Raw genomic sequence first — 20,043 nt, forward strand, 5'->3', positions numbered from 1 at the left:
CAACAAATGCTTCACCACTCCACCCAGTTGCTTTCTTTTCAAAATCATTAAGCAGCCCAGAGGTGAATTACCCAGTGGGTGAAAAGGAGTTGCTTGCCATAAAACTGGCACTGGAGAATTGGCGACATCTACTTGAGGGTACCCGGTTACCAATACTAATATATACAGATCACAAAAACCTTCAATACCTCCAGACTAACAAAACTCTCTCCCACCGGCAGGTACGATGGTCATTATTTTTCCTAAGATTCAACTTCTTAGTGACCTACACGCCTGCAGACAAAAATAAAAAAGGGGATGCGCTATCACGATTAACCGAAGATAACTGCGCTGAAATCCCTTCTATTCCTATAATACCCTATGAACGTATTATTGGGGTTGTTCGTTCCCTGAAGGAAGAGATTTTGCACAGTATAAGATTGGATTCACCTCCACCACAACTAAGTACTGATGCAGAAGGCTTCCTCTACTACAACGACAAACTCTACATACCCCCTACTATGCGTACCAAGATCTTGGAGTTATCAAATGATGTGCCCATGGCAGGACATATGGGTATGACGAAAACCCTTAATTTGCTTACTAGGCAGTTTTGGTGGCCTGATATGAAGACGTCTGTACAAAAATTTGTATCTTCATGTGACATCTGTGCAAGGTCCAAAATTGACACTACAAAACCATCTGGTCTACTCTGCAGTCTACCAATACCCCAGGTTCCATGGGAGGTTGTATCCTTAGACTTTATAGTAGAACTACCACCTTCTAAAGGATTTAATACCATTCTAGTGTCAGTGGACCACCTGACAAAGATGGCACATTTCATCGCTATCCGTAGACTACCTTCATCCAAACAAACAGCGGAACTACTGATGAAACATGTGTTCAAGTTACACGGAATACCAAAGACTCTTTTATCCGACCGTGGTTCACAGTTCATCTCCAAATTTTGGCAAGCTCTTTGTCAAATATTACGGATTGAGCGAAAGCTCACTTCTCCCTACCACCCTCAGACCAACGGACAGACTGAAAGAGTCAACCAGTGTATAGAACAATATCTGCGTTGCTACACATCATACCTACAGGATGATTGGGTGGACCTTCTCCCTCTGGCGGAATTTGCTTATAACAACGCAACCCACAGTACTACTAAGCAAAGTCTGTTCTACTTGAACTATGGGTTTCATCCCACACTTCTTCCACCACGCATCCTACCATCAAGTAACCCAGTAGCCTCAGACTATCTTACCCAAATAAAGGACTCTCTGGGTTTACTTAATACCACTATCTCACACGCCCATAGCCAACAAAAGAAGTACTACGACCTACGTAGAAGACCTTCTCCTCAGTATGCTATTGGGGACCTTGTTTGGCTATCGACAAGAAATTTAAGATTAAAGATCCCTAGCAAAAAGCTTGGACCTTTATTTCTGGGACCCTTCCCAATTAAGAAACTTATTGGAAAAGCTGCAGTACAGCTCACCTTACCAGCAGATCTCATGTGTCGCTACTGAAACCCCATGTTCCTAATCAGGGAATAAGGCCTACCATCTTGCCTCCACCTCCAGTACAAGTTGAAGGCGGAGAAGAATATGAGATTAAGGAGATTTTGGATTCTCGTATCCACAGAGGAAGACTCCAGTATCTCATAAGATGGAAGAACTATGGACCCCAAGACGACACCTGGTTGGATACCTCTGATGTTCACGCACCTAGGCTTATACGAAGATTTCACTCGAAATACCCGGAGAAACCAGTGCTATAGGCCTTCCGGAGCCGGCCTTAAGGGGGGGGGGTACTGTAAGATTCTGGTACCTCTGGTACCCTAATTTTCCACTTTTCTTTCAAATATGCGTCCCACCTTTCTAATTAGGTGGTACGCATACACCTTTAAGACGGATGACGTCATCGCCGAGCGCCGCAGAGCGGCTATTTCAACCGCCGGCGTTCTCTCTCACATCGTTCGTTCAACCTGCCGTGTGTCCACATGCTTACAAGCTTACCTTGCTACCGGAACCTCCAGCTATTCCCTTTTACTTGGAAACAGACCGGAACCTCGCTACCGATCCCTGTATCTCGCTACTGGATCACTCCCTTACTACTGGACCCTGCTACTACTAACTTTACTAGTGATAAGTACCCCACAGGGGAATCCTCCATAACCTTACTTACACTATCTACCTCTGCACATAAGGACTGTTACTATCCATGCATACTAATTCTATCATCTGCACTGTTACATAGATTGCTAGCTCTTGAGTCTACTACCATCTATCCTTGCACTGGGTTAGTCTATCCTGTATTTGTCATCTGCTGTCCTTACCACCTGTTACCATACTCTATTACTAACCTATCTGCATTCTACTTAATACCATCTAATACTCTCCTGAACATTTCTATCAAGTGCTTGCCATCTCTGTCACTGTTCACACCTGTCCCTTCAGCACATCATCTTCATACTGTTATATACATCCTATCACTCCAGGAACATCTTATTGAGTGTGTATATCTGTATGCTGAAGCTGACAAGCCCACAGTGATGAGTCTGGAGAGTTGGATCTGGTTATTCAACACATCTCTACATGACTACTGAGTGGAGATTCTGCAGCTGCAAATCCAGCCTACTACAAAAACGCAGGAGCGTTACACCCACCCTCAGAGTTAGATCCAGGGAGTCCGAGGAATGACCTCAGTGAGACGCTTCCCCAGCACTTGGAAACTACCCCAGTGTTTATCCCCCCAGCAAAAGCGCTGGCTACAGGAGAGAGTGCTGATGGTCTCTGCCCAGCATCAGAACCAGAGATGAAGAATCCGGGAGACAGTCCCTGCAAGATACCTTCTCAGCGGCTGGTAACTACACCAGGAGAAAAGCAAGTACCTTTTTCTCCCCAAATGCATAGCCCTACCAGCCTACATTCCCTACCAGCGGAAGCGCTGGCATCAGGGCAGAGGATTATTCAGCTCCCCCCAATATCTGCAACCCTGCCCTGGATCAGAGGAGTGCAAACAGCTGTTCCCACTCTGCAGCGGCTGTTTTTATTCATGGGAGACCCTATGTGCGGTTTTGCTCCCCAGCGCCAGAGTCGTACTTTTACTTTTCCTGGTTGCCTTGGGTGGATGTTTGTGACTAACGCAGGTCCAGACCAGTTGAGGGTCAGGAACCTTGTTAGTCTGTTTTTAAAAGGGGAGAAATGTGACAGAACCCACTGTGACTGTGTTTTGGAGGGGACTGTGCGCAAGCCTCCTACCGACAGACTATGGGCCAGAAGCTACTGGAGTTTGGCGCTGCAGCCTTTTGACTTTACCATCCACTACTGCCCTGGGAAGCAAAACGGCAACGCCGACGAATTATCCAGGCAAACAGACATTGACAAATGATCCGTGAGAACTATATGGACATCCCCAAGCCGATCCGTTAGGATCAGACTGTGTATGCCGGCTTGGCTCTGGGGGACATTGTGGCAAACACAGCCACTGTTTATTGCATGTGAATACATTTAAGAACCAAGCGTTTGGAATGTAATGCTACAGCCCTTCTCCCCCATCCCCCCCCCTCCTGTTTCTGTGTCTAAGTGTGTGGATTCATGACACAGACAATGGTCTGAGCTGGAGACATCTCTCCGCAGGGGGTGTGTATTAAGACTGCCTGTTTCAATGTACAAATGTTCCGTTCCCATTGGCTGGTCCTTGTCACCTTCCCCCGCTGTGGCAAGGCTAAAGGGAGTTTCCCTAACTGTGTGTAAAACTGTATGTCTTGGTATGTAATAAACAGTTTAAGCTCTGCATGTTTAACCCTCAACACCTGTGTGGATTGTCTCGTGATTGAGGGGTTAAGGGCTGGGTATGGCTTCTCCGCAGGCTGTGGGTGCGTTTGGAGGACAGGAGACACAGGTCCGGCGGATGTGCCCACCTGGGGTACTAAGATTCGTTACAGATATGTCGGTAGGTTGGTGGGTGGGTGTGTTTACTGGCTTTACCTGCCTTGGGTCACTGCAGCAGCTTCTCCACCATGATGCCCAGGTCTTCAGTCTTGACAGTCTGAAGCAGCTCCTGGTTCTTCTTCATCCTCCGTGCTGCACCCCAGGGGAGTACGATCCTACGTACTGGAGAGGAAGGGCAGATCCTAGCAGAGCTTGATTGGTCCTCACATCCCCAGAGGGGTGATCACCATACTCAGGAGCCAGAAGGAGTGGGGCAAACCTGGGAGGGGGGGGGCACGAATACCTGGGGCGAGCTTCATACTCTGGAGCCATGCCAGGGAGGGAAGGGCAGAGCAAGGCGCCAGTGTGAGCCGGGCGAGAAGCCAGAATTACCTGGGGGCAAGCTCCATACTCAGGAGCCAGGCCAGGGAGGGAGGGGAAAAACCGAGGTGCCAGGGGAGGAGCCAGGAATACCTGGGGGCAAGCTCAATTCTTTGGAGCTGAGTAGGTAGGGGCGGAGCTGAGGCACTGGGGGTGGAGCCAGGAATACCTGGGAGCAAGCTCCATACTTGGAGCCCGGATGGGGAGGGAGGGGCGGAGGCGTCGGGGTAACCCCTGAGGAGGAGCTAATAACCCGAGCAGCCAGGAGAGGAAGGGAGAAGGATCATAACCTCCTACTGGTCTCCTGATGCCACCCCCTTCCATGAACCATATGATTGGCTGCACTGATTCCGAGCTGCATCAAGGCCAGGGCGGTGCCACTGCACACCGCCATCACATTCTTGTTTATCATGGTCGGTCAGCCCCTGCTCGGGAGATGTTCTCTTGAGCCACTGCAGAGAGTAGAGAAATCAGCGGCCGTGGCTGCACCTTAGGTGGCAGTGCGCCCTAGCCGGCTGTCTAGTTCTCCTTTCAGTAGCACCGAACCTGGTTCCAGTATAAGGGTCACGTCTATATTGTACAATTATTCAAGAACAGAAAAGGAGATTAATGAATCAATGGTTTTGTTTTGAGGTTTCCCTTGGATCATTTTTGGAATCCACATGATAAGATTGTCAGAAAAAGAGGAAGAAAGAAAAGTCAGCATTTCTATCAGAGCCCCCCCCCCCCTTATATATGAGTACCTATCACAGGCCCCCCTACATCAGAGTCAGCCATAGGAGTCCCCCCTTACATCAGAGTCCACAGTATAAGTCCCTCCCTATAACAGAGTTTCCATCAAGCCCCCCCCCCCCCTTTACATAGAAATCCCCAGCAGACTTCCATTTTACATCAGGGTCCCCATCACAGTCCCCCTTACATCAGGGTCTTCTTCAGAACCCTACTTACACCAGAGAATCCATCAGAACCCCAGTCTTATATCAAGGTCCCAATCAAAGCTCCCCCTTACATCAGAATTTGCTTTAGGAGTCTCCTCATACATCAGATTCCCCTTTAGAGTCCCTCTTTACATTAGTGACCCCATCAAAGCCACCCTTGCATAAGAGCATCCGTCAGAACCCCAACTTTACAACAAGGTCCCCATCAGAGCCCCTCATACATCAGAGTCTGCCTAAGGGCCCTTTCACACGGGTAATCCTATCAGGTCCACCTGTCAGTTTTTCAGGTGGACCTGACCAAAAGGTCCATGTATTTCCATTGATCAGCGTGTGTAAAAATACTTTTGTCCACTTACACCCGCATACCTCAGGGTCTGATCAGGCCTGCTAAAAACAATGGAGGACTGCGTCCTCTTCCGTTTGGCCAGACCAGATTGGAGGCAGCCAGGTATAAACAGACTCCGCCATTCATAGAGTACAGCGGGGTCTGTCCATGTCCGCTCTGCAGAAACTGAACAGAGAAAGACCTGTCATCTACCCCGCTCTGCTCAGAACAGTAGGGGATCAATGGACAGACAGAAGGTGCCTGTGGGAAAGGGCCCTTAGGAGGAACTCTTATGTAAGGAGAAACTCCTAAGTGTCCCCATCAGAGTTTCCCTTACATCAGATTCCGTATCGGTGGTCTGCCGTTACATTGCTCACAGTGTGATTGTGGAGAGTGTAGCACCAGGCCAGTAGGCAAAGCAGAAATGGACGGGGGAAGTCTTTAGTTGCTAGGATGGTGACCATCTGACTTAGAGAAAGACAACACAACAAGCATACCGCCCATCTTTTTGAGATAGGAACAAGAGACACCTATTAGAAAAGGTATGCAGGCATTATACCACTACTATTCCTTTATATTGGCTTTTAAGATTTACAAATGCAGCAATTTAGAAATCTGATGAAAGGTTTAGCACTGGGAAACACTTTTTGAATTATTAAAAGTGCATTTTATATACAACTATATAGATCAGACCAAAATGAGGGACAAATTAGGAGGGACAGAGGGACTTTGTTAGAAATCAGGGACAGTTGGGAGCAATGCAACAAGGGGGGAGATGACTGTGCTGTAACAAGCATGGATGCTGACTGTCCCAGCAAACGGCTGATAGGATGATCACAGCACAGCAGAGGAATCTGACTTTAGTTGAGAGCTGAATACAATTCTGTAGCAGGCCAGATTTGGCCTGCAGATCATAATGTAGAGACCCCTGATTTAAAATAACACATGTAAAAGGGTTCGTAACAAAAATTAGGGTTCACAGAATATCAACATAAACATAATATTAAATCGCAAAAAAAAAAAAAAAAAGGGAGTAGAGTACAAAGAGGAGATGATATACTACATGTCCATTTCGTTTTTTTTTTTTTTGCTGCAGGAGCTTTCCAAACCCAAATTAGAGCTATGGGTTACGCCACCCATTTAGGTCCAAAACTTCATAAAAGGATGCAAACCTTTTTCCATTGTTTTCTGGGACTGGATGGATTTGGAGGCAAGCAGATGTATATGGCACACATTCATTTATATCTGCCTGCCCACTGATTTATAAGGATCTTCCAATCAGGTCCACCTAAAAACTGATTTAAAGCTAAAATCCAAGATAAGCAAAACTTGACTAAACACAAGAGGCATGTGTATCATTATTTGAATCTTGGAGCTTCCTGTAATAAAGACCAGTCACTGCTGCTCTCTCTCTTTGTGCAGGGTGACTAGTCTTGTCTCCGCCCCCTCCTGTCGTTTTCTGCTGCCAACCTGTAGTGGGTTGAACCTGCTGGGTCACACCCACAGCTTTGCTGTCTGTACAGGATACATACAGCAGAGTCATGATGTCATTGATACAGTGGGGATTGAAAGTTTGGGCACCCTAGGTAAAAATCTGTATTAATGTGCATAAAGAAGCCATGGAAAGATGGAAAAATCTCCAAAAGGCATTAAATTACAGATTAGACATTCTTATAATATGTCAACAAAAGTTAGATTTTATTTCCATCATTGACACTTTCAAAATTACAGAAAACAAAAAAATGGCGTCTGCAAAAGCTTGGGCACCCTGCAGAATTTATAGCATGCGCTGCCCCCTTTGCAAGGCTGAGACCTGCCAGTGTCATGGATTGTTCTCAATCATCGTCTGGGAAGACCAGGTGATGTCAATCTCAAAGGTTTTAAATGCCCAGACTCATCTGACCTTGCCCCAACAATCAGCACCATGGGATCTTCTAAGCAGTTGTCTAGAAAACTGAAACTGAAAATAGTTGACGCTCACAAAGCTGGAGAAGGCTATAAGGCTCCATGTACACGGGACGTTGTTAAAAGTCCCTTTGAATGCTGGAATTTTTAGGACGTTTGAAACGTCCGTTCGGTCGCGTTTGTACCCGCGTTTAGCGGGCGTTTAGCAGCGTTTACGGGCGTTTGCATTTAGAAGCGTTCCTAGAGGTCAAAAAAATTATTCCCCTTTAAAATGGAAAAACGCGAACGCTAAACGCGGGTCATCGCGCTCGGACACGTTCGGACGCGCTCGGACGCGTTCAGACGCGTTTGTGCATTTGAAACGCCGGGAAACACACGTTCGAACGCAAATAATTGTGTTCTAAAAACAGTCCCTGAACGCAACTGCCTGCAAATGACTGTAAACGACCTGGTGTACATGGACAGATAAGATAAAATGTAGATGGGTTCAGGGGCTTCTGAAAAAAACGCCCAACTGCTCCTAAACGGCCATTTCCAACGTCCCGTGTACATGGAGCCTTAGAAGATAGCAAATAGTTTTCAGATGTCAATATTCTTTGTTTGGAATGTAATTAAGAAATGGCAGTCATCAGGAACAGTGTAAGCTAAAGCAAGATCTGGAAGACCAAGAAAAATATCAGACAGAACAGCTCGCAGGATTGTGAGAAAAACAATTCAAAACCCACGTTTGACTGCACAATCCCTCCAGAAAGATCTGGCAGACACTGGAGTTGTGGTACACTATTACACTATAAAGAGATACTTGTACAAATATGGTCTTCATGGAAGAGTCATCAGAAGAAAACCTCTTCTACATCCTCACCACAAAAATCAGAGTTTGAACTTTGCAAATGAACATATAGACAAGCCTGATGCATTTTGGAAACAAGTTCTGTGGACCGATGAGGTTAAAATTGAACTTTTTGGCCGGAATGAGCAAAGGTACGTTTGGAGAAGAAGGGGCACAGAATTTAATGAAAAAAACTCTGTCCAACTGTTAAGCATGGGGGTGGATCAATCATGCTTTGGGGTTGTATTGCAGCCAGTGGCACAGGAAACATCTCACGAGTAGAAGGAAAAATGGATTCAAAAAAATTTTGGATGGTAACTTGATGCCATCTGTGAAAAAGCTGAAGTTGAAGGGAGGATGACTTCTACAAATGGATAATGATCCTAAACACACCTCGAAATGCACAGAGGATTACATCAAGAGGCGTAAACTGAAGGTTTTGCCATGGCCTTCACAATCTCCTGACCTCAACATAATTGAAAATCTATGGATAGACCTTAAAAGAGCAGTGTGTGACAGACAGCCCAGAAATCTCAAAGAACCGGAAGACTTTTGTAAGGAAGAATGGGCAAATATACCTCAAACAAGAATTGAAAGATTTGGCTGGCTACAAAAAGTGTTTACAAGCTGTGATACTTGCCAAAGGGGGCAGTACAAGATATTAACTCTGCAGGGTGCCCAAACTTTTGCAGACGCCATTTTTTTTGTTTTCTGTTATTTTGAAAGTGTAAATGATGGAAATAAAATCGAACTTTTGTTGACGTATTATAAGAATGTCTAATCTGTAATTTGATGCCTTTTGGAGATTTTTCCATCTTTCCTTGGTTTCTTTATGCACATTAATACACATTTTTACCTGGGGTGCCCAAACTTTCGATCCCCACTGTACATTTCCAAAGTAATATCTGGGTTTGTAATGGCATTTGGTACAAATAAAGTTGATTTATATCCTTTTGTGGCTATTGAGGAATATATTTAGATGAAAATATTTGTGCCTGGATTTCGTCTGGATAACGACAGGATACCCAGATACAGCTGGGCAGAATAACAGAAACAGTGTAGATAGATGGTAAACTTAGCCTCATGTATAATGAAAAGTAGGAATACAAGTAGTGCAAGCAGAAATTATTAATGTGCTGCTTCACTTACCAAAGTTTGACTGCTTTGCCACTGTGCGGCCTGCTTGTGACCCCCAAAAGCCACTGTCATCTCATTCTGATCAATGTCATTGTTTATTACCAAAACATAAAAAGGGACACTATGGAATATACTCTGATCAATGAAACCATTTATCACGTGCTTATCATAACTAAAACAGAATTTTTTATCATCCGCACACCAGATTAGTAGTGTGACAAAGGTATTTTTTACATGGGCTGCTAGTTATTATTGCTGGCATCAAAGGTTGCTTAGTTCAGGTAACACACAGATAGTCAGGTAGTATTTATGTGATGTGTCCTGCAAAATCAAGGCTCGTTGCCTTTGGCACAGATTTTTGACCGCACCTTGCTTATTGGGTTTGTGTCAAGTATGGCCTCCTGCCCATACAACCTTCTTGCCCTCGCTTATAAATTTAGAGCGCAATTACAGAGAATAGAGGCGGAGACCAGCACACCCAGCAAACCCAATAATATAACTGTAAAATATGGTGGTTAGAACAATAAACCTGCTCTTCCTGTATGTATTTAAATAGGGAATGATTATTACAGACACATTGGGGTTGATTTATTAAAACTGGAGAGTGCAAAACCTGGCGCAGCTGTGCATGACAGCCAATCAGCTTCTAACTTAATCTATTTCAATGTAGCTTTGGCAAAAAAGAAAATGGAAGCGGATTGGTTTTAATGCAGAGCTGCACCAGATTTTTCACTCTCCAGTTTTAGTAAATCAACCCCACGGGGGGGATTCACTAAAACCAGCGCACATAGAATCTGGTGAAGCTTTGCATAGTAACCAACAAGTTTCTAACTTCAACTTCTTCATTTAAGCTGGATACACACCAGGGCCGCCATCAGAAATTTTGGGGCCCCTTACACAGCTTTAGGCCTGGGCCCTTCTGGGCCTGACCACCAACATTTTGCAGGGTCCGCCCTCTGGCCGTCCCACCTAATCCACTCACTGGCCATCTCCCACGAGTCCTTCAGTGCACCCAGTTCTATTTTAACACTTTTACATCTTAAGATATTTGAAAATGAATCCAAGCCAAAAAAGAGACGGCCTCATATATTCAGCAAAGAGACATCCCAACCCAGTAAAGAGACAGCCTCATATTTTCAGCAAAGAGACAGCGCAATCCAGCAAAGAGACATCCCTTCAGCTGCATCGGCTTACTCTGCAGCCACCCTGTTTTTAGCTATTGCTAGTTACTACGGCAGCAACAACTCGGTCTCATTGGTTGGGTCTGAGCAGCCGGCCCCTCAGAATGCCTGGGGCCCCTACATGTGTATGGGCTGCCCCCCCCCTGCCCCCCCCCCCCCATGGCTGCCCTGATACACACTATAAGGGTCCTTTCACACAGACTTTCCGCCCGGCGGAATACGTTTTGCTCAGCGGGGATTGATTCGCCGATCCCCGCTGAGCAGGCGGATGACAGGTCCATCTCCGCTTACTTTGCAGAGACGGAGCTGTCAGATCCCCGCTCTCCTCTATCATCCTATCCGAGCCTTCAGACGGATGGAAAATAGGGTTTCCATCCGTCTGGATTTCATGGACAGGATTGGATCAGATAGCAGTCACCGCTGACATCCGCTACTCCATAGAGGTGCATGGAGCATCCGATCGCGACTGCCTGAAAAACTGACAGACGGACCCAATCGGGAATGACCGTGTGAAAGTTACCTACAATTGGTTGTTCGATTTTCCTTTAGAGTTACCTTTAACTATGTAAAACTAGGGCCTGCCTGACCGCATACAAATTGAAATTGTTTAGATTTGACCTCATATTACATGGTTTTTGTAAATCTAAAGGAAAAAATCCAAAGAAAATTGTATAGTGTGTATCCAGCTTTAGGCTTTGACAATAAAACCTAAAAGCTGACTGGTTTCTATGTAGAACTGGACCAGATTCTGTGAGTACCAGTTTAAGTAAATCTCCCCCATGGTATCCATAATCTCCATCTTTGCACCATATGTTTAAGTAATAGCAGGCTTATTCAATAAGGCAACTGCACTGTGCAGAAAGCAACCAATCAGAATTAATTTTCACTGACTAACAAACTTTGGTAAATAAAATCTATTTTGCTAAGGATATTTACTCTTTACTCGCCTCTATTGCTATTGGCCATATAATGTATCCCCAGTATGATCCATAAAGTGTCTGCTTTAGAGCCCATTCAGACTAGCGCGACACGACTTTGGGGGGCGACCTGTGAAGTTGCGTGCACCGCGACTTCGGCGCGACTTGCAGAGACTTCACATAATGGAAGTCTATGCAAGTCGCCTCCAGGTCGCCCCAAAGTAGTACAGGACCCTTTTTCTAAGTCGGAGCGACTTGTGTCGCTCCTATTAGAACGGCTGACAGCTGACAAGTCGCCTGACAAGTCGCTCTAATGTGAATGGGCTCTTAGGCTTAGTATCAGACCCAGACAATGTCAACCCTTCTCAGTTTTTGGCCTATATTTTTTCTTATTACAGGGTTACCAGTTCAGAATTCAATTGTTTCATCATAATCTTAGCTAATATTGTTGTGTAGGGAAGGGGCTTGATGTCACAACACTCTACACACTGTATGCCGAGAAATTGCTGCAAACTAATACCCTGGAGAATAATACTGGTGTATACAGCAATGGCACTTTTCCACTGCAAGTACCGGCTCGGCTCTACTCAGCCCTGCTTGGCCCGGTTTGGTTTTGCATGGTACCGCATGGTACGGTGCTGGAACGGTTCGGTATGGTTTGGTATGGTTTGCTTTTCCACTAAAGTAGTACTAAAGTAAGTGGGTGGGATAACAATGATTCTCTGACCAATCAGTGGCTAGTAGTGACAAACAGTCAAGGCTGCATGCAAAGGATTGTGGGATATGGTACCGGTACCGCCCTGTTGGAACCACAACTGAGGTGGTACTGTTTAAGCGAGCCGTACCGTTCGGTTCCATGTAGTGGAAAAGCGCCGCCGTACCGAACCATTACTACACCGTACCATGCGGTACCAGCAGTGGAAAAGCACAAAAGCGAGCCAAACCGTTTGGTTCCATGCAGTGGAAAAGCGCCACAAGTACATCATATGTGATTATATGTACATACAGTATGATATTAACCACTTTACCACCGGAGGATTTTGCTGTCTTACGTCCAGGCCACTTTTTGCGATTCAGCACTGTGCGAATTTAACTGACATTTGCGCGATCATGCAACGCTGTACCCAAACAAAATTTACGTCCTTTTTTTCCCACAAACAGAGCTTTCTTTTGGTGGTATTTGATCACCTCTGCGCTTTTTATTTTTTGCGATATTAATAAAAAAAATGCCAAAATTTTGAAAAAATAACAATATTTTTCTACTTTGACAGTTAAAAAATATCCAATATATTCAATTTTTGTCATATATTTAGGCCAAAATGTATTTATCTACATGTCTTTGACAAAAAAATTCTCAATTAGCATATTTTTAACCGCTTTAAGACCGGAAGATTTTACCCCATTCCTGACCAGGCCATATTTTGCGATTCGGCACTGCATTACTTTAATGGACAATTGCGCGGTCGTGCAACACTGTACCCAAATTAAATTTGTGTCTTTTTTTCCCCCACAAATAGAGCTTTCTTTTGGTGGTATTTGATAACCTGTGCGATTTTTACTTTTTGCGCTATAAACAAACAAATAGTGACAATTTTGAAAAAATAACAATATTTTTCACATTTTTTTATATGAAATTCCCCCAAAAAAATGTAAAAATCAAAATTTTTTAACATTGTAGGTCAATTTGTTTTCTGCTACATATGTTTGGTAAAAAAAATCGCAATAAGCGTATTTTGATTGGTTTGCGCAAAAGTTAATCGCAGCTACTAACTACGGGAAATTTATGTCATTTTTATTGTTTTTTTTTTAACTAGTAATGGTGGCGATCTGGCGGCGATCTGCGATTTTTTTTGCGGGACTGCGACATTGCGGCGGACAGAACGGACCCTTGACTGACATTTTTGACACTTTTGTGGGTACCAGTGACATTACTACAGTAATCAGTGCTATAAATATGCACTGTTACTGTAAAAATGACACTGGCAGGGAAGGGGTTAACTTTATTGGAGAGGGAGGGGTTAATGTATGCCTGGTGCTTACTTACGTTTGTGGGGGGAGGGGACTGAGTGACACAGGCACAGATCGCAGGTTCAGCTATGCTGAATCCTGCAATCTGTCACTGTTTGTCACTTAGGAGATCCGCCCGCTTTGTTTACACAAGCGGACGGATTTCCACACTCGATCCCCGACGATCGGGGAAGAGCGGCAGTGATCACCGCCTCATAAATTATTTTATACAATGACACTGTTAAATGTTTTTGCATGAATGCAGAAGTTACACAAATAAATATTAAAACAACTTTATCAGTGCCCATCAAGGCAGCCTCATCAGTGTCTATCAGTGCAGCCTCATCAGTGCCCATGAATGCGGCCTCACTAGTGCCCTTCAATGCAGCCTCACCAGTGCCCATCAATGCAACCTCACCTGTGCCTATCAATGGAGCCTCACAAGTGCTCATGAATGCAGCCTCACCAGTGCCCATCAATACAACCTCACCTGTGCTCATCAATGCTGCATCACCTGTGCCCTTTAATGCAGCCTCACCCGTGCCCATTAAGCAGCCTCATTAGTGTCCATCAATGCAACCTCACCTGTGCCCATCAATGCAGCCTGATCAGTGCCAATCAATGTCGTCTCATCTGTGCCCATCAATGCAGCCTTATCTGTGCCTGTCAATGAAACCTCACCTGTGCCCCTCAGTGCAGTCTCACTTGTACCCCTCAATGTAACCTCACCTGTGCCCTTCAATGCAGTCTCACCTTTGCACCTCAATGCAGTCTCACCTGTGCCCCTCAATGCAGTCTCACCTGTGCCTGTCATCGCAGCCTCACCAGTGCAGGGGAAGAGAGAGGAAGAGGAAAGGCGGCTGGATAATCAGAGCGGGAATCGCTGTGCTCCAACATCTTTCATTTGAATTGCCGGTTGCTCGCCTTCCCACGCAGTCCCGCCTCCTGGCTCGGCTCCTATGATAGACATTACACGTCCCGGCATTGGACCGGTTTTCTGTCTATCAAAGGAGCCGAACCAGGAGGCGGGACTGCGTGTGAAGGCGAGCAACCGGCAATTCAAATGAAAGATGTTACAATGCAGCGATTCCCACTCTGATTATCCGGCCGCCTTTTCCTCTCTCGCCCTCAATCATTTTCCACTGTGGAAAGTGGAAAACTTGAGGGCTGTATATATATATATATATATATGTATAGATCTGGCTGGAGGAGTGATTAGAAGGAAGAGGGAGTACCTTGATTACTGAGACCCCGGAGGAGTTCCTTAAAACCCCTTGGGAGGGACAAAAGCCTTGTTAGTTCATATCATTTTATATGATCCATGACCCCAGGTGAGAGCACATGACATGAAGCAAGATTAATACAACACAGTGGAGTGTGGCCAGAAGAGCACAGAGCTATATTGTGGACTGCACTATTGCTTTGGAACACTCAGGACAATCTGTAATTGATTCCTGTGTGACTGTGTTTTATACATATGTGTTTTTGGTTGTATGTTGACACTTGGAATCACTGTGAGGTGTATCTACACTGCCTAGTCATTGTATATGGTTTACGTAATCATATGCAATTATAATATAGCACTTAAAGGGTAACTCCACTTTCATGGGGAAAAAAATAGCAAATAAAGAAAAATAATAAAGCGTATAAAATTGCGTCACAAATCATATCGTAATTGAATGTTATTAAAAATGACCTTTCCTTTTCAATCTGCCGCTGCTGTAGATTTCTGAAAATGTAATGCAATACGGCTACCTGGAGCTTTTCTGTACACAGAATGTATATTGACCACACCCCAGAAACATCATTTTCTGCTTGTGTGATTGGCTCACTAATTTTCCTAGAAGTCTACCTAAGATACAAGTCAGATATCTGGCATCTCCTGCAACAAAAGTTTCATTTTTGGTGAGATACTCCCAATAGGAAATCACGTCTAACGGGATGCAGCTTTTCTTATTAGTGCCCTGCAGATGCTGCAGCTGATTGATAATTATGAAACCACTCCCATTAGACTCACTTCCCCACATGGACAAACACACAGAATAACAAAAGGTAGGAATCTGCAGCAGAGCTTGTTAAAATCATTGCAATGCACATAGATCATCCAGGGGAAATGTTTTTTTCTCAACAACAGTAGAATTACGCTTTAAGTACTAGCACAGTGTGGAGCACGGCACCATTTATTTTTCTTTTTTCTATGTGTAGCACTGACCTCCAAAAGGGCTGCTGGTTTGATCTGGGCCTGCACTCTACCAATAAACCCCACTAACTTGGCTCAATCCCCTTGGCACAGCTGTGATGCCATGCAATACAATACAATGTAAGATAGTACAAAACACCTGTATTGTCACTCCAAGATAAGACAACAGCACAATGGATTTCAATATAAACAATTAGAAAGAAACAGTATACATATATATATGTCTATACCTGGGAGCTCACCCTACTTTATAAGCTATGTGTGAGATCTCACTTTTTGGAGTACTTAGTCCTGGATCTTCTTTTCTTCGCTAGCTAAAGTGGCTCATTGTGATTCGTAATCCACAATTTTGGTGAATTAAATTTAAGGGAAAATGCTTCTGGTGTAGCTGCAACAACTATTTAAACATTTCTTGAGACATCAAGGTAAATAGGCCTCAAACCTTCTCAGTATCAGTTGCTCTGCTCCTTCGTGGAACTATAATTTCCAGTGAGGCCTGTATATGAGTCTAACTGCATGTGAGATTTAACAAACTGTGGGCCGTGACCCGTTCACCCACTGGATAGAGGCTCTGTGTGGTGACTTTTGTCCGGTGACTGAAACTTGCTTCTCCGTCAGCTAGACCAATCGCTCCGTTCAGCCCCACTGGGTGGATCCCGTCCTCCGATGCTCGGATGAGTGTCTCTGGGTCTCTGCAATCTGGCCACCGTCTCCCCACAGGTCCTCTCAGGCAGGCCACACGATTCCAAGAGACCTAAAATGGCTGCTACGGCCCCTTTTATCCCCTACCCAGCATGCCCTGCAAAAGAAGGTGTTCATGGGTAGGTCACCAAACCTCCCAAAACCAACAGTCACTTCCTGTCTCTTTCAGAAAAAAAAACATATCTGCATTACCAGTATTTGGTCACTAGATGGCTCCAACTACTCAAACATAGCATTGTCCATGGACGTTTTATTAAAGTATACAGACACACATCAACATAAGAGAATATCAGCGCTACATATATAAGACACCATATTGTCGAGGTCAATCATTACCTTTTATTAGAGAAAGAATACATTTGACAATAAATTAATACAGATGTTGACAGAAATGCATTGTGCAGTTACATTCCAACTGGGTCATATACAGAATTTCAGTAGTATCCTCTCTAATGTGGCCTCCAGACCTTTTGAATCCCTCCAAAACTGAAATGCATTTTTTGGTTGGACAGTTCTTTTTAGAGGATGATCATGTGGTCCATCTGTAGTTTGTGCTTGTAATTGCAGGGGATAGGCCTCATACACACAGGATGTTTTTTTTTCCCTCCCCTGAACGCCTTTGATCTAGGGGAGAAAAAAAGCAGCTTAGAAAACATGCCTAAAGTTGTGTTTTGCAAACATGTTTAGGTGCATTTAGATGTGTTTGGGCATTTCAGGCGTTTAGGCATTCGTTCGATCCATCTGGCCAGAATATTATTTTATTTTTGCCATTGGAATGAATGAATAGTCAAGCACTACACATGCCTAGTGCCTTAGACACGTTTACATGTGTTTAGGCACATTCATCCTTTTTTCTCCCCAAACGCTCCTCTCCAAATACAGAAGTGATGGATTTTTTATTGAGCCTCTAAACGTTTCTCTTCTAATACACATGTAAATGCCTATGTGTGTATGGCCATATAGGTTACCATGAGGTGGGTTTAGAAGATAAAAAAAAAAGACAAATGCTTCCAGCATTTTTTACATCCTGTTTGGATGAGGCCTTATGCTGGCCATACATTATACAATTATTCCTTTTTCTTTTAGATTTACCAAAACCATATACTATGAGGTCAAACTAAACACTTTCAATTTGTATGCAATCAGGCATACCCTTCCACTATATACAGTAGTTGAAGATAAATCTAAAGGAAATTGAATAAGAAAAAAAATTGTCTAATGTATGGCCAGTCTTAGACCTATCAAGACTTACTGCTTTGAAGTGGCACAAAACAATATAACCCATACACATCTGCTATTTAATGGCCCTGTAATCTATTTTTCATTAAATTGTTCCTTACTGTGATTTTCTGCCTCTTTGTAACACCCATTGAAAGCTCCTGAACCTCTCCTGTTTCCTCCTCACTTCCTTTTGAACCTCTCCTATGTCCTCCTCACTTCCTTTTGTTTGGAATGGGCAGTGCACCTTATTTGTTGTTATATTCACTGTTCCATGCACACTACAAATCCCGTAGTCCATAGTCCATCTTGGGAGCAAGCAAAAGCCACCCTCCAACAGGAAGTCACGTCACAACAGCAACAAAAATAGGAAATTGGGGATCAGCCCCTTTTTCGGCCTCGGCTTTAGAGGGTTGTACCAGGGTGATGCCTGCAGCTGCAGGCATCACCCCGATACTGTTGTTTAGAGCTGGCGGTCGGCTTTCTTGTAATGAAAACTGATGCGGCTGAGCAGCAGCTGCTCAGTTGTCATTACAAGGATCGGGAGGGGACGTCCCCCCCCTCCTGTCGCCTTCCACGGCTCGCCCGGGTCTCCCATCCCACCGGGAGACCCGAGCCACCAGCCAGCACGTCCACCAGCTGGCCCAAGACCCAAACAAAGCCGAATTAGGCTGTGGTCGGGTCTCCGGTGTAAAAACCCGGAAGCAATGTCATGACATAACTTCTGGGTACTGGAGCCTTAAAGGCGCCATATTTTAAAAAAAATGATGGCATTCAAAACAGCCAAACTTGTTGTTTTGAATGCTTTTAAGTGCAGAGGAGGGGTTTGAGGTCTTTTAGACCCCCAGATCCCTCCATAAAGAGCACCTTTCACTGCCTATAAAATAATAATAAAAAAACAAATTTATAGCGCCCCATCCCTCCATGCTCGTGCGCATAGGCGAACGCATACGCAATTAGCGCCTGCATGTAAAAACGGTGTTCAAATCACACATGTAAGGTATCGCTGCGATTGTTAGAGCGAGAGCAACAATTCTAGCACAAGACCTCCTCTGTAACTGTAAATAGGTAACCAGTAAAGTTTTATAAGCGTTGCCTATGGAGATTTATGGAGATTTTTAAGTACCAAAGCTTGTCGCCATTCCATGTTAAGTATCTATTTACTCGGCATAACATCATCTTTCATATTATCCAAAAAAATTGGGCTAACTTTCCTGTTTTCTTTTTTTTTTTTTTTTCTTTTTAACCACTTCCATACCGAGTCATGTAAAATGACGTCGGCAAAGTGGTTGTCTAGATCCGGGCCGCCGTCATATGACGTCGGCCCGTTCTAGCTGCTACTGCGCGCCCCCGGCGGCGCGCAGCGGCGCGATCAGGGATGAGGCTCGTCCCTCGGACATAGCCCATCCCTGATCAAGGTAAACAGCCAATAGAAATTGGCTGTTTACCACGTGATCGGCTGTGTCAATCACAGCCGATCACATGAGCGGCTCCAGCACGAGCCGCTCGTTCTCTCTGCAATGCGCGCCCCCGGGGGCGCGCAGAGCAGTGATTGGGGACGAGGCTCGTCCCTCGGACAGAGTCGATCCCCGATCTAGGTAAAGAGCCAATGAAATTGGCTCTTTACCACGTGACTGGCTGTGTCCAATCACAGCCGGTCACAAATGTCAACAGAGAACACGGTAACTAGCTGTCACCGTGTTCTCCTCCTCACACACTGATCCTGTGTGAGAAGGAGATTGCGGTAACAGCTAGTTACCAACTACAGTGCACCCTAAACACACTGATTGCCCCCCCCCCCCAATAAAGAGCACCTGTCACTAGCCCATCAAAGTACCCGAGTACCTGTCACCAGCCCATCATGTACTCAGATGACAGGTACTCGGGTACTCTGATGGGCTGGTGACAGGTATTCGGGTACTCTGATGACAGGTACTCAGGTACTCTGATGACAGGTACTCGGGTACTCTGATGACAGGTACTCGGGTACTCTGATGACGGGTACTCGGGTACTCTGATGACAGGTACTCGGGTACTCTGATGACGGGTACTCGGGTACTCTGACAGGTACTCGGGTACTCTGATGACAGGTACTCGGGTACTCTGATGACGGGTACTCGGGTACTCTGATGACGGGTACTCGGGTACTCTGATGACGGGTACTCGGGTAGTCTGATGACAGGTACTCGGGTACTCTGATGACAGGTACTCGGGTACTCTGATGACAGGTACTCGGGTACTCTGATGACGGGTACTCGGGTACTCTGATGACAGGTACTCGGGTACTCTGATGACAGGTACTCGGGTACTTTGAGTACCTGTCAACGGAGTACCCGTCATCAGAGTACCTGAGTACCTGTCACCTACCCATCAGAGTACCCGAGTA

The sequence above is a fragment of the Pelophylax lessonae genome, assembly GCF_965119305.1.
Source record: "Pelophylax lessonae genome assembly, chromosome: 4".
Taxonomy (NCBI): domain Eukaryota; kingdom Metazoa; phylum Chordata; class Amphibia; order Anura; family Ranidae; genus Pelophylax; species Pelophylax lessonae.